Genomic DNA, 16,750 nt, shown 5'->3' on the forward strand with positions numbered 1-16,750 from the left:
AACCAAGATGTAATATCCATTGTGTATGTACGTTATTTCATAAACCTAGTTATATAATTATTTAATATTAACTTTAAATTGGATGTATGTGTGTACATACATAAGAAGCCATTAGTTCCATATTATATTTTCATATATATATATATATATATATATAAGCCTTTATATATTGCAATATTATTTATACTTAATCATAGACGTTTTGCATGTATGTTATAAACGTAATAAAAACTCTGACACTGATTAATTAACTGACTGAATAAAAATGAGTGATGAGTGAAAATTTGCTCGATCACATACGATGGTTTATTAAAAATTTGTCCCCTAGTGTTAAATATATGAAAGTTTATATGGATGGTCCACATTTTTTTATACAGTGTTGCCAACTTGGGGGTTTTCCCCCTAAATAGGGCTATGTCAGATGAAATCAAATAGGATATTTTCAGGTCAGACATTTTTTAGGAGGAACATTTTTTTAAAGAAATTCTCTCCGGGGATTAACTCTTTAGCTTCATTTAATTGAGTATATTTCAAGTTTACTTATGCTACTTGCAGTACTTGATTTGCTTTTTTTTAACATCATTTTATAAATGTATTTTGTATTTGTTTCAATTCATCCGTCAGGAGGATGCTTCTAAGAGGCTGGCAACACTGTTTTTATGTAACATAAAAATACCATCATCGTTTGTCGTTTTTTGTAATTTAATCCGCAAGGCGAAACGCCTCCGCTTTCATGAAGCGCAATCATGAAGTGAACACGAAAGTGAAAGTCAGTGGAGCTAGCGATCTCGAATACCAACACTGAGCTGACTGACTGATATACTTTATTGGCTCAACAATTCAACTGTAATTAGAAGTTATCGTTGGGTTCGTTGAGCGGTACCTGGTCCCCAGCCCCGCCGTGAACAGCAGCCGGCGGCCCCGCATGAGGTACTCCGGACAGCGGGCGAACCTGAACAGCACGGAGGCCCCCTCGCCCGCCCTCAGCACGTTGTTCGGAGACATTATACCCTAAAGCGAAAAATATACCCGTGGTCAGCAATGAGATGAGCAACCCGATGGTAAGTGGTCATCACCGCCCATAGACATTGACACCGCAATAAATATTAACCATCGCTTACATCACCAATGCGTCACCAACCTTGGGAACTAAGATGTTATGTCCCTCGTGCCTGCAGTTACACTGTTTTACTCACCAACAACAATGCTATTGCTGTTTGGCGGCAGAATATATTATGAGTGTGTGGTAACTGGTGGTAAGGGCATTGTGCAAACCCGCCTGGGTAGGTACCACCCACTCATCAGATATTCTACCGCTAAACAGGAATATAACTTAAAAAATAAATATCATTATCATACTTAAGTATTTTACGCAACACCACCAACTATACCAAATTTAAACTATTTAATTCCACTCCGCAAAGTGAGTTTGATGTATGTATTCGTTACCTCGATAATGGCCGTCTGACGCACGTTCCCGACATGCACAGAGCACTGGAACCCTGGGTAGATGGCCGTGGAGTGTCTCAGGACATGCACGGATGCCTGTTATATTCAATCAAATTTAATTCATGACCGCATTACATATTATATTGCAAAGTCTGTGCAAATATTGCTAGCATATAAAAAAACAGCCGAGATGTTCCAGGCACCACTGAATTTTCATGTGCTTAATTTGTGATTATAATTCATCTCGTACTTTACGATGAAGGAAAACATCGTTAGGAAACCTGCATGTGTCTAATTTCACTGAAATTCTGCCACATGTGTATTTTTTTTTTTTTATATTCGCCGGGAGGGCAAATGACTCTACTCCACCTGATGGTAAGTGGTAGTAGAGTCCAAACGCGACGACGGCCAGTACAGTCGGGAAGAATGTTCTGAACTAGCCGTCACCACCTTGCCGGCCCGCAAGATGCCTCTTCACGCCTCGTTTGAAGGGTTGCCTCTTACAACCCGGGTTGGGTTGTAAGAGGAGGGGAACACGTGAGCTGGTAAGGAATTCCATTTTTTGGAAGTGCGACAAAGAAAGGAGTTGCCAAATTTCTTTGTTCGCGATGGAATTGATGTCACAGTTAGGCGGTGACATCGAGAACCAGCTCGCGTGGACTTAAGCAGGAAGGGGGAAGCAGGAATTAGAGAGAATAATTCCTCAGAGCACTCGCCGTGATACAGTCGATAGAATGCGCTCAGTGCTGCTATCTCACGACGCAATTGTAAAGGTTCAAGGGTGTTTGTGACCTTTACGTTGCCAATAATGCGTACGGCACGTCGCTGCAACCGGTCCAAGGCCTCAAGTAGGTACTTAGCGGAGCCATCCCAAAGGTGCGAGCAATATTCCACGCAAGACCGTAGCTGTGTTTTGTACAGCAGGCACAGTTGTTGTGGCGTGAAAAAGCGCCGCACCTTGTTCAGAACTCCGAGTTTCCGTGAAGCTGTTTTTATAACAGCCTCGATGTAATCCCTTGGACTAAGGTCGCAGCGAACGTCAATCCCCAGCATGGCGATTTTGCTTTGCATCACCAGCGGAGTACCACAGAGGGAGGGAAGAGGGGAAAATGTTGACTTTTTCGCCGTGAGAGCGCATACCTGTGTTTTCTTGGCATTAAACTCAACAAGATTATCAGAGCCCCATTTGGCAATGAGCTCTAACGTCCTATCGAGTTCAATGACAAGATTCTCCCGCCTCTCCTCAGTTTCCGCCCGCCCAGCCACTGCGCGTCCGTGGTATCCACCATGCACTGTACTATCATCTGCATAGCAATGTATGTTCCCAAGGGAGAGCATATCATTGATATGCAAAAGAAAGAGTGTGGGAGATAGCAGAGATCCCTGGGGGACCCCAGCATTCACTACATAGAATTGTGAAGCGCAACCATCTACTAAAACACGAAGGCTACGCTTGTGTAGGAAGCTGGCAATCCAGGTGCATAGCTGAGCAGGCAGACCATATGCCGGTAGCTTGGAGAGAAGACTTCTGTGCCAGACCCTGTCGAAAGCCTTGGAGATATCGACGCTGACAGCCAACGATTCTCCATGCTTGTCGATAGCTTCACCCCAGAGGTGCGTTACGTACGCTAGAAGATCACCTGTGGACCGTTTTGGTCGAAACCCGTACTGACGATCATTAATTAGACAGTGATCTTCTAGGTAATGGATCAGTTGGTTGTTTAAAATCCGTTCCATCACCTTACAAAGTACTGAGGTGATAGCTATTGGCCGATAATTTGCCGGGTCAGACCGATCCCCTTTTTTGGGAACCGCTTGCACATTAGCTCTTCTCCAAGCCTCCGGCACTCTTCCCGAAGAGAGAGAAAGTTGGATCAGGCGCGTTAACACAGGAGACAGCTCCGCTGCGCACTTCTTCAGCACTATGGCTGGTAATCCATCGGGACCGCTAGCTTTCCGTACATCAAGTGATTGCAGCTCCGCACGCACATCACGTTTCCTGATTTTGATGTCAGGCATCGTATGGCCACATGCAGGTATTGTAGGTGGCAGTGCACTACAATCATCGATGACGGAATTGTCGGCAAAGAGTTTAGCCAGGAGATCAGCTTGCTCTTGCGGACTGTGAGCTAGCGATCCGTCCGGATTTCTGAGCGGTGGCAGCGAAGGTTGGCAGAAATTGTTTTGCACAGACTTGGTCAGACGCCAGAAGCTACGGGAGCCCCTAGGATGCGAAACAAGGTCATGACCAATCTGTACAATGCGCTGTGCATCCGCTCTCGTGTATGCCTTTCTACAGGACTTGGAATTTTTATTATAGTTTGCTTTCAGTGAGTCAATGTTAGATGCCCCGCTAATACAGCCGTTGATCCACTTGCGATATGCCGCCTGCTTAGATGATACAGCATCGGCACATTCACGAGTGAACCAACGGTTACGCGTACTCCTACTGACGAGATCTGAGCTAGGAATGTAGTATTCCATTCCCAGCATGATCTCGCCAGCAACAGCAGCGGCACTAGCTGTCGGGTCATTCCCACTGAAGCAACGTTCCTTCCAAGGGACCGACGCATAGTAATCGCGCATACCGTCCCAATCCGCCGACTTATAGTGCCAAACGCGACGTTTGCATACCGCTAGTGGCGGCAGCTTGGCCTGTGGCACTCTGGTAGAAATAAGGCTGTGATCCGAAGAGCCAAGAGGAGCCTGAACCACAACCTGATATTCCACCGGGTGAGAAGTTAGCAGAAGGTCCAGTAGAGAAGGTGCTTGCCCATCAATGTTTGGGATCCTGGTGGGCTGATCAACCAGTTGGGTCAAGTCATGTGTGAGGGCAAAAGCATGAGCAGTCCTTCCAGCATGGTCAGTTTTGAGGGATTTCAACCAGGATTCGTGGTGAGCATTAAAATCCCCCAAAAACACCAATTCCGCGTTAGGAAATTGCTCTTGCGCAGCATTTGCCACCCGACTAAGATGGTCAAATAATCGGCTTGTCTCCAAGTCACCATTGTGGGATCTGTAGAGGGACACGTAGACTCGACTCTGATGAACCAGGTCCTTACGTACCACCAACATGGAGAAGGAGGGGTCCTCCAAGCAGCGCAGTCGGTGACAGCAAACATCCGTCCTGACGAACAAGCATACTCCGGCTTTCGCTTTGAAGGATTCTTCAAGCGTGTAGCCGGGATAATTAAGGTAGCTGGTATCGGCAGGACGGAGTATTTGTGTCTCCGTGAGAAACAACATTGCTGGCCGTGCTGTCTCGAGATGGTGGTGGACAGCGTTGAGGTTAGTGTGGAGTCCTCGGATGTTAGAGAACTCGACCTCAAACAGCGAGGGTATGGTGGGGGTGTGCACCGCTGTACGACCGTTATTTCTTTTTTGTTGCGCCATTTGGGAAAAATGAAATGGAAAAGAGACGTGAAGCGAGCGATGTATTGCCACGATAGGGATGGGCAAAGTGTGGAGGCGTGTTTCCCCAAGAGGTTGCCAAAAGGAAAAATACACTGACCCGCCGGACGGAAGGGCCCCCGAACCCCCCCGGAAGTGGCCGCCGGGATCCCACCTACCGGTCACCAACCGGCACGACGGTCCACCCCGAGATTATGCGTGGCCTGGTGGGGCAGCCTCACGAGCTGGTTAGGCACGCTCGGGCCCCTGTACTATGCCACGGGCGGCCAGCGGAACAGCCATTTCTTCGGGTCTCCCTGACCGGCAGGTCAATACAGTTTCCCCCGGCATTGGTTCAACAGCCGTCTCCAATTGGACCAACACCCATCGCGGCAATACTCGCTCGGGCTCTGGCTGTACACTGGCTGACCTCGAAACGCGGCTGCAAGCCACTTCACGAGTTTTTCACCATGCGTACGGTGGTAACAAGCCAGGCGGATGTTAGCATCCCGGACGGTTTTATATTATAACTGTATGTAGGTATTTTTATATTCGCAATAAATCAGTCACCATCTTGCTCCTGTGTTTGATTGACGTTCCACTGGCGACGAGTCGGTTACATACCACGCGTTTATTTAAAAAGTTACAAATTAGTGTTTCAATAATGCCTATTGGAAAATTAGAACCATTCGATGTGAATTCTAAGCAGTGGCCGGCGTATATTAGAAGAGTAAAACAATACATTGTGCTAAATGAGATTAAAGAGGAACTGCATGTACCGTTATTAATAACGGTTGTAGGAGAGGCTACCTATGCATTAATGTGCGATCTATGTTCGCCGGCACTTCCCGAAACGAAAAACTTCGATCAATTGGTAAAACTATTATCCGATCACCTAGAACCACAACGCTCAGAAATAGCCGAACGCCACGTGTTTCGGTTACGTAGACAACGCCCCGGCGAGCCTCTCATGGATTATCTTCACAACCTTAAACACCTGGCAACAACATGTAATTTTGGGAGTACGCTAGAAGAAAACCTACGAGATCAATTTGTGTCTGGATTGGTCAATGAAGTGATGCGGTCTAGAATATTCGCGGAGAGAAATATCAAATTTAAGGAGGCGGTGGAGTTGGCTCTGGCGCTGGAGGCTGCAGAGAAGCCCGCGGAGGTGAGCGGGGCGACGTCGGTCCCGACTACGGCCTCGTGTGCAGGCGGCGAGGGCACAGAAGCCCTGCATCAGGTGAGCGACCGGCGCGGCCCGGCGCGGCGGCCCTCGGCGGTGGCCGGCAGCGGCGCGCGCGCCCGCGGCCGGAGGGATGCGGACGAGGTGCGCTGTTGGAGATGTGGGAAGTCTCATAGTGCTAATAAGTGTCGTTATGCGCTATATAGTTGCGATAAATGTAAAAAAAAAGGGCATTTAAAAGTTATGTGTGAGGAAGTGCGGAATCGTGCATTTGGGCGCAATAGCTATAATAATTATGTTGTAGACGCGAGTGCCTCCGAGGATGAGGACTTCTTCAATATCGAATTGGCGGCTAAAGGTAATGGACCCTATTTTATCAAAGTGATAATCGACGGTCATGTATTAGAATGTGAAATAGACACGGGGAGTCGTATCTCTGCCATTAGTGATCAACTTTTTAATAAATTATTCCCTAATAAAAAAATTAATACAGATAATCTCATTCTACGTTGTTATTCCGGGACTCAAATTAAGTCCCTTGGTTATATTAATGTAAATGTTACTCTTAACGAAATTAAGGCGGAAAATCTAGCTTTATACGTCATAGAAAATGGGTCGCGCCCTTTAGTGGGCTGTGATTGGATGCGCGCTTTGAATAAAAAAAAAATAACGTTAAAAGAAATTGTAGAAGATAATTTTATAGACTGTTTAATAAACGAATTTACTGAAGTGTTTACAGATAAGTTAGGTACGTGTAAGAAAACAATTCAATTGCATCTCACGGATAAGGAACCGGTTTATGTAAGGGCACGCCCCGTTCCCCTCGCGCTGCGCGGCCGCGTCGAGAACGAGCTCGAGCGCCTCGAGCGCGAGGGTTATACCTACCGCGTGGACCACTCGGAGTACGGAACTCCGATCGTCCCCGTGGTGAAGGAATGCGGCGAAATACGTATTTGCGGGGACTATAAAATTACGATAAACCCGAAATTAAAACGTGATTATTACCCTTTGCCTCGTATAGAGGAATTGTTTGCAGCATTGAGTGGGGGTGAGGAGTTTTCAAAAATTGACTTGAAACACTCATATCAACAAGTCCTTTTATCAGAGGAATCTCAACCTTATACCGCGATCACTACTCATATCGGCACCTTCGTATATCGCCGCACACCTTTCGGGTTATCATGTATACCGGAAAAATTTCAAAAAATTATGGAAGAGACGCTCCGAGGGGTTCCCGGTACGGTAGTGTTTTTAGATGATATATGTGTGACAGGTTCTAATAGACAAATACATATGAGTAATTTACGAGCTGTGCTGGAACGGTTACGGTCTATGGGTTTCACGGTAAAATTAAACAAATGTAGTTTCTTGAAATTTAACGTCAAATATTTAGGCTTTATTATAGATAGATTAGGCTTGCACCCCGATAATAAAAAAATATCAGCTATATGCGATGCGCCACGACCGGAAAATGTTACTCAGTTAAAGAGTTTTTTAGGAATGCTAAACTATTATGGTAAATTCATTCAAAATCTTAGTATAATTTTACATCCCTTACATAGTTTACTAAAAAAAAATGTTGAATGGAATTGGAACGCGGATTGTGAAGCGGCTTTTTCTAAGGCTAAGAGTGTATTGACAGGGGATAAGGTGCTGGCACACTACGAAGAGGGCCGGCCGTTGGTGTTGTCGGTGGATAGCAGCGCGAACGGGCTGGGCGCCGTTCTCGCGCACCGCTACCCGGACGGCAGCGAGCGCCCCGTGAGCTGTGTGTCGCGCACGCTTAATAGTGCAGAAATTAATTATAGCCAACTTGATAAAGAAGCGTTAGCTATCTTTTTTGGGATTATTAAACATCATCAATATCTTTTCGGTAGACGATTTGTACTACGAACGGATCATCAACCGTTAAGTTACATTTTTAGTCCAAAATGCGGTATCCCTCAAACGGCTGCAAGTCGCTTGCAGCGCTGGGCGGCGCGGCTATCGGCTTACGAATTTTCGGTAGAATTTGTGCGTTCGTGCGAGAACAGTCCGGCCGATGCGTTATCCCGCTTACCCCTGCCGTGCGAACACCGATCATCATCGCCTGCGCCGTTAAGTTATATCAATATAATAGACGATAACTTACCCATTAATTTTAAAGATATTAGTCGCGAAACAAAGAAAGATCCATTATTAAGTAAGATCGTTGGTTATGTGTTGTTTGGATGGCCGTCTTATACGAAATGCGAGGAAGAAAAAGCTTATTTTAGTAGGAAAAACGAAATTGTTTTAGAATTAGGTTGTTTAATTTATAAATATAGAATCATAGTACCGCCACAATTACGTAAAAAGATCTTGAAAGAAATACACGAAGGTCATCTTGGTATAAATAAAATGAAAAATGTATCAAGAAGTTATATCTATTGGCCTAATATTGATAGGGATATAGAAAATTTGTGTCGGAATTGCGAAGCGTGTCGCATGGTTCGAGACGCACCCCCGCGGGCTACTTTGCATCCGTGGGAATTTCCTCTTCATCCGTGGCAACGCTTACATGCGGACTTCGCTGAATGTGCAGGAAAAAAATATTTAATATTAATCGACGCGCACTCCAAGTGGCTGGAAGTTGTATGTATGTTACGAACGGACGCAGATTCGACCATTTCCGTTTTAAGAACTATTTTTGCGAGATTCGGGCTTCCATCGCAACTAGTTACGGATAACGGTCCCCCTTTCAGTTCTTTAGATTTTAATAATTATTGTATTTTAAACTGTATAAAGCATATATCAACGGCACCATACAGACCTCAAGGTAACGGCGCGGCTGAGAATGCCGTAAAAACCGTAAAAAAAGTCATAAAACCTGCAGTATACTTAAAAGAGGATGTGTCTTTGTCCCTATTGAAATTTCTTTTTCAGTATCGAAACTGTGAAAATGCTACTACGGGAGTTTCTCCGGCCGTCGCGTTCTTAGGACGTCGCTTACGAGGACGTCTGGACGCGTTACGCCCGAACGTGTCAAAGGTCGTGGAGTCGGTGCAAGATAGGCAGGTTGCTAATAAAATGGGGTCAACACGTCAAATTAAAGTAGGTGATGACGTTATGGTACGCGATTATACTAAGAACGGAACTAAGTGGACAGGGGGAACTGTAACAGGTCAATCGGGTCCAGTGTCGTATAAAGTAGACGTGGGAGATGGAGTAACGTGGCGTAGACATCACGATCAAGTGATTAACCTAAATAAAAAAGATCGGTTTTCTTTATCGCGGACTAATCAGCACGGCTCGGTAATTAACAAAAGGAAAAATGAGATCGAAAATGTTAACGGTTAATTAATAAGAATATAAACTTTACTGTTATAGCTATACTTTAAGTGTTTAAGTAATTTAAAAAGGGGGAAAATGGACGGTTTTATATTATAACTGTATGTAGGTATTTTTATATTCGCAATAAATCAGTCACCATCTTGCTCCTGTGTTTGATTGACGTTCCACATCCTACCACCAGATGAGCAGATGGTCGCTCAGATATCCCTTAGTCGCCTCTTACGATACCCATGGGAAAGAGAGGGGCAGTGAAATGTATTCTTTCTCCGTCACTGCACGGATAAAAAAAGTGTATTCCATCAAACCGCACTGGAGCAGCGTGGTGGAATAAGCTCCAAGCCTTCTGCTCAAAAAAGGGTGAGGAGGCCTTTAGCCCAGCAGTAGGACATTCACATGCTGTTACGGATAAAAAAAACACACACCCACAATGTGCTGTGCAAACACATACAAATCTATAGTCGATTCCAATAGCAAGTAGAGTATATAAGCAAGTTTGACTTTGAAATTTGGTCGAAATCTTAATATTCAGTGGTATTGACTATGGATTCGCGAAAAATTTAGCGTTTTGGTTATCTGTGAAGTTGTTATCGGAACTTTGTAAGTAAAACTAAAGTGTATATAAGTGGTTAAGTGTAACAGTGTCGTGTTTTATATAGAGATATATTGACCGAGAAGTGTTTGTAGTGTACAATACAGCAGAGCTGGTAGCGAATCGCATGGAATCGCATATCTAAGGTTTGCTAATCTTTTAAAAACGAGTAGAGTTTTCTGCTCACCTGAAAGTATATACAGCCTCTAGGGTCGTTTGGGTCTTCGAGGAACACCAGGTCGTCACACACGCACTAGTCCTGCGTGTCGCTCGACACGTGCGCGTCGCTGTACTTGCTTCCGTCGTCCGACACGTACACGTTCGTGCACTTCGTGTCCGATGCCTTCGTGAGGCTGTTCTTCACGTTGGCGATGTCTTGGAGGATATTCTTGTTCTGTCTCCTCGCGTTCTTTCGATTCTTCTCCGAAGCTTGCGACGAGTGGACTAGTTCTGATATCTGTAACGATGAATTTTGAAAATAAAAAAATATATCACTTTTTTAATTTCGTATAGGTACGCTGGCAAATGACCACCTTATGGTAAGTGGTCGTCACTACCCATAGACTTTGTCACAGTCTATTAACCACCCCTAACATCGTAATGCGCCATCAACCTTGGGAACTAAGATATTAAGTCTCTTGTGCCTATAGTTACACTGTCTAACTCATCTTTCAAACTAGCACACAATAATACTAAGTATTGCCATGGCGGTAGAAACGTTATTCAAAAAAGCCTTTTTAAATCGTTTGTATAATAAAATTTTAAATATAAAGCTACAATCAGTATGGCTACTCTGTAAGAACATTCTCTCACTCATCATCATCATGTCAACATATCACCGGAGAGTGATGAATCTAAAATTCTAGAATAGCACTACTGGCCGCGTATATATATTCTGTCTTAAATACATGTAAGTTTTTATTTAGTAATAAGGTTTGAATTAGCGACCCAACTGTCGTCCTCTGCAAGTCCCGGGCGGACAGCCTCCGAAGGTGGGCCGCTCGTGTCCCGCGGCGTAGCCCCCCGGCCGCGCTAGCAGCACCATGCCTTGCCGCAGTCCCGGCGGGAAGCAACCCAGGCCCAGCGACGCCGACTGTCCCGCGTGCACGCTGCCGCACGGGACGCGGTTGCGGTATATCGTGCGCACGTATATCTCCGCGAACTCGCCGGACTCCAAAGGTCTTGGGGGGGGGGGGGTGTTAAATATACGTCGCTCTATTCATCTCACAACTAACAGAACGCAACGCACCTATGATAAGTTCGTCGCCCTCGTAGAGTCGCCCTCGCGCGAGCAGTCCCCCCACGACGGGCCCCGTCGAGTCCCCTACGTGGAAAATTTCGTCTATTTGAAACTCGCACGCCTCTTGTAAAGTGACATAAATTATAACATTTATAATTTAATAAAAAGGATACTAGTCAACTGCGCAACATATGGTTCACTCACGTCCTCGGGGCGCTGCAGGTCGCGGCGCGGCGCCAGCGCCAGCAGGCACGCGTGCAGCGCGTTGAGGCCGGCGCCGCGCACGCAGCTCTCCGGGAACACGGCCACCCTGCCGGCCGACACTACTGTGATTTGCGTTCAACTATATATATATATCTGATCCGAAACTAAGCAGAGCTTGTACTATGGCAACCAGACAACTGATATACTATTGTATAGACAATTACACACAGACTCAGGAAAAACAGACATGTTAATGCACACAATTGTCTGTCCTGAGTAGGAACCGAACCCACAACCTTTGGCGTGAAAGGCAAGTATCTAGCAAGGGTGGTTGGCGTAGCTATAGACAATACTATTACCATTACCAATAGTATGGAACTCGTTTTAAGGTCATACATAAGAGTTCACCCAGAAACACTTCGGGTTAAATAAAGGCTTGTGAAGCTACTCACTCCTCATCCTTTTTGATTTCCTCGTCTAGATTGTCTATGGTGTCCAGTATCGACTTTTGCGGCGCAACGCAGTTCCTTGCCATATTCTCGTCAGTTATTAACAGCGGTTTCTGTAATAATACCAATATATACCATTACTTTAAATTTAAATAAATCTATAAATTATACAGCATCCCTGATTTATCATCTCGTGCTCCTTGAAGAACATCGCGAGGAAACCTGCATGTTTCCAATTACAATATATACTAATATTATAAATGGGAAAGTAAATATATCTGTTTGTCTGTTAAACTTTCCCCCCCCCCCCCCGGCTTCTCTTTATGTTATATGTGTGCAATTGGGCCACCTGATGCTTAGTGGTCACCATCACCCAAAAGCATTGATGTAAGAAATAATAACCTAGTTTATAAGCTAGTCTTTATAGATGCTATTTAAAATAAAATCACTGACCTTATTAGCGGGTTCCAACAATTGAGCCAGCCTCGCTACAACAGCGTTGATGTTGCTAACCAGTTCACACTTGTTGATGACTGCGAAGAACTGCATGTCCAAAGCCAGCAGAAGACCGATGTGTTCTTCTGTGATGCGAGTTATACCGGCTGTTGCCGAAATCTAGAAATTAAAAAAAAAAAACTTTATAGTATAAGTTGATAATATGACTACAGTGCCATCTATAATATTATCTTGTAGCTGAATTAAAAAACTTACAGGCACTGGGTCGCTGTGACCCTGGCCCCTCGGGCCAAAAATTAAAGACACGACAGGTTAGGGGGCAACCCCGCGGCCCGTACCCAGACTGGCCTAGGCCAGTTAGGAGGAACCAACTCTCTCTCTATTAAAAAACTTTCATTAATAAGACGTATTGCTCAAAAAGGTTTATAAATATGATAAAAAATTGTGTTTAAACTCTTACATAGTTTAATTGTAGCAAAAGAGTTTAGTTTTTTGCCGATTATTTTTAGTAGGATCTACAGTTTGAGCCGGTGTTAGGTTTATATATTATTAACTGAATAAATTATTTTGATTTTGAGCTGTTTGTAAAAATGTATTAATAAGATAAGATATTTATTCAATAAAATGAAAATTAACTTTATGGTTTGATATGTCAGGACTCCAAAAAAATCCTTACCTAATAATAATTTGAAAACACGTTATCAGGGCTATAGAAAAAGACTTAGGATACCTAAAATCTGAGCCCCCCCCCCCCACACTTATGGGAACTAGTAATAAATAAACATACTTACAACGAGCATGGCGTAGTGCGGGGAGTAACCCGTGGAGCGTGGTGCGTTGGTACTTGCTGTGGCTCGCCAGGTCCAGGAAAGACACCAGCTTGGCGCTCCTCTCTCCGATGCGCTCCGCTGTCATCAGCTTGGAACAACCGTAGTTGACTACATTACCCTGATTATATGAATGTAATACATTATATGACTTTCATTTTAGGTATAAGTAATACCGGGTAGTGTTGCATGTCGATAGTCCATTATCGATAAAATCGATAGTTTTGGACTATCGATTATCAATGATTTTTCGATAGTATTGACGTTTTGCCTTAAATGTCTTGTGGATGATGTAATGAAAGGCAATTGAGTATAGATATATGTATTGTAATATAATTTACAATATTTAATTGTTACGACGATATTACAGTGCGATGTTAGAATGGCGACTGGCGACAGAACATATAATAATGTATTAATTGACAATGTAGCATATCGAATATCGACCTGTTTCTAGGTGCCATTATGGACAGTGATTTTTGCTTACATTAATAAAAGTTAATACGTAGGCACAACGTATTGATTTGCCTTTCATGCCAAAGGTCGTGGGTTCGATTCCCACCCAGGACAGACATTTGTGTGCATGAACATGTCTGTTTGTCCTGAGTCTGGGTGTAATTATCTATATAAGTATGTATTTACAAAAGAAAAGTAGTATATGTAGTATATCAGTTGTCTGGTTTCCATAACACAAGCTCTGCTTAATTTGGGATCAGATGACCGTGTGTGAATAATGTCCAATATTATTATTATTATATTATTGCTTTCTCAAGATAAGTAATGTAGTAGGCCCAGCAACAACACTATTATTAATGAAGTTTTATTAAATCGTTACTATCGAATGAATACCTATGGATTGCTGTTATCAATAGTATTAATAATAATAATGTCCTTCAGACCGATTTCGGCCACGGCGGCCAATCTCAAGAGAGATTAGCCAACTACGCAGGAGATATTATAGAGCACAAGTGTGTGCGCAAACACAGATGCACCCTCTATTCCCTAACTCCCATAATCCGATGTGACGGCGATCCGATACGACCGGAAAGAGTTCAGGCGCAGGACCAACGGCTTTACGTGCTTTCCGAGGCACGGGAGTGTACACACTTTCAACTTCCAGACTCCGGGCTGCTACTGAGAATTTTCTGACAGAAAAACCCAATAACTTTTTATTGGCCCGACCTGGAAATTGAACCCAGGACCTCCGGGGTCTGCGGTCTTATATCAAGCCACTAGACCAACGAGGCAGGCAAACGAGTTATCAATAGTATTGTGAACAGAGAGCTATAGTAACTATCGATAATATCGACAATATTGACACAAGACGATACTTTCGGAAGTACTGTCGATAATAGTTTTCGAGGTCAAACTATCGATAGTTCTGCAACACTGATAGGTAAATGAAACTACAATTTATTAGATTACAAGAACAATCACTTCTACACTATATATACTCCGTAGCGAATATCTAGACAGCGCGATTCAGGAATGTGACATTTCGAATGAGCGCCATCTATCGTTAACGGGGTGTAACATACGCCATCATACAACTGGATAATAGAATAACGGAAGCTTTTACAAAGATTAATATAATTGAAAAATGAGTATGAAAACTAGATAAAGATGTTTAGACAACTTGTAGCCGAGATGTCCCAGTGGTAAGAACGCCTGAATCTTAACCAATGATCGTGAGTTCAAACCCGGGCAAGCACCACTGAATTTTCATGTGCTTAATTTGTGATTATAATTCATCTCTACTTGACGGTGAAGGAAAACATCGTGAGGAAACCTGCATGTGTCTAATTTCACTGAAATTCTGCCACATGTGTATTCCACCAACCCGCCTTTAGCCCAGCACATTGGGACATTCACAGGCTGTTACGGATACGAACGGTTTAGACAACTGCACGGGACTAATAATGGTACTTGTGTGTGCGTGCAAGCACAGACAGTCTCTATTCCCACACACTCTTAATCCTATTGAGAACCGAGATGGTAGTGAATAGAATGTGTAAATCGTTACCAATGATAGCGTGTTAAAACCCAGATTAGCACCACTAAATTGGAACAACGTATTGGAATAAGCTCCTCATCAAAGGGAGAAGAGGGATTAGCTCAGCAGTGGGACATAGACATTTACATAATCCCAGGGTGAAAATTAGAGAGTTCAGGCGCAAACAATGTCTTTACACGCTTCCAAATCTCACTTCTAGTGTACAACTTACTTTTACTTTTTTTTTCTATTTACTTATTATAAAAAAAATAACACCTCTGCTGGGCTAAGGCCTCCCCTCCACTTGTGATTTGGAGCTCTAACTTGCAGCTTCAATGCGGTTTGATTCATATACATAGCAATACTTCATCCCATAAAAGCAGATCTCCTGACAATGTGCCCATTAATTAAGCACATCAAAGTGCAGTGGTGTTTGCCCGGGCTTTGCAAGTGGGTGGGGGATTGTTCTTAATTTAAATAAACGTCAAAATAATCATTAGCGCACCTGAGCATCGAAGCCGAGTATCTCGTGGCTGAGCGAGGATGTCCTACCACTTTTCACTTCGTGCAAATGCCTGAACATGTTCAGGCGAGCGCTCCCTCTACCGTTATCGAGTTCACCTGTAGAAAAGAAAAACTATTGTATTGCGCACTAGAAACAGCTCACATACCATCAACCAATGACGTCATTACAATTTCAAGATCAAATTTTATACTGCCATTGTAATTACAACTAAGTTTTATTGACCATAAAATATTTATCTGAGGATAAAATAAATGATATTACAATATAATATTAACAAAGTCGGTTTTTGTCCCGACTGAGTAGGTATCACTTAATTTGTTTAAAAATGTAACAGCATTTTTACCCACAGCTGGGATAAGGCGTCATCTCCTTATTACGAGTACACACGTATAGGATCTCTACATGATAATCGAATCAAAAACTTCTGGATACGAAGCCTTATAAATATTTTTTTTATAGAATAGGAAAGCGGACGAGCATAAGGGCCACCTGATGGTAAGTGGTCACTAACGCCCATAGACATAGGCATTGTAAGAAATGTTAACCATCGCTTACATCGCAAATGCGAACCAACCTTGGGAACTGAGACGTTATGTCCCTTGTGCCTGTAATTATACTGTCTCACTCACCCTTCAAACCGGAACACAACAATACCAAGTACTACTGTTTTGCGGTAGAATATCTGATGAGTGGGTGATACCTACCCAGTTAGCTACCTAAGTTATATATAATGTTATATATTTAATATTATTTATTATTCACTTGCGTCACCAGGTTTTTTTTTTTTTTTTTATATTCGCCGGGAGGGTAAATGACTCTACTCCACCTGATGGTAAGTGGTAGTAGAGTCCAAACGCGACGACGGCCAGTACAGACGGGAAAAACGTTCTGCACTAGCCGCCTTCGCCTTGCCGGCCCGCAAGATGCCTCTTCACGCCTCGTTTTTTTTTTTTTTTTTTTATAGAAAAGGAAGGCGGACGAGCATATGGGCCACCTGATGGTAAGTGGTCACCAACGCTCTTAGACATTGGCATTGTAAGAAATGTCAACCATCGCTTACATATCCAATGCGCCACCAACCTTGGGAACTAAGATTTTATGTCCCTTGTGCCTGTAATTACACTGGCTC

At 43.6% G+C, this 16,750-nt stretch overlaps 1 protein-coding gene and 1 long non-coding RNA gene across 2 annotated transcripts in view; both read right to left on the reverse strand.

The window, feature by feature from the left end:
* LOC126777984 (GTP-binding protein 2-like) overlaps positions 1 to 12,351 on the reverse strand; it is a 309,400-nt gene extending 297,049 nt beyond the window's left edge. The window contains exon 1 of the mRNA XM_050501356.1: positions 12,273 to 12,351. The gene's annotated coding sequence lies outside the window, so the exon portion shown is untranslated. The remainder of the gene's footprint in view (positions 1 to 12,272) is intronic.
* On the reverse strand, positions 890 to 10,191 carry LOC126778004 (uncharacterized). The gene is made up of 3 exons (XR_007670117.1): positions 10,114 to 10,191; positions 1,450 to 1,545; positions 890 to 1,011 (listed from the first exon to the last, which is right to left on the reverse strand). It is a non-coding gene; the product is annotated as an uncharacterized LOC126778004 (long non-coding RNA).
* Positions 12,352 to 16,750: the final 4,399 nt, after the last annotated feature.

This window comes from Nymphalis io, chromosome 24, assembly GCF_905147045.1.
Source record: "Nymphalis io chromosome 24, ilAglIoxx1.1, whole genome shotgun sequence".
NCBI classification, from domain to species: domain Eukaryota; kingdom Metazoa; phylum Arthropoda; class Insecta; order Lepidoptera; family Nymphalidae; genus Nymphalis; species Nymphalis io.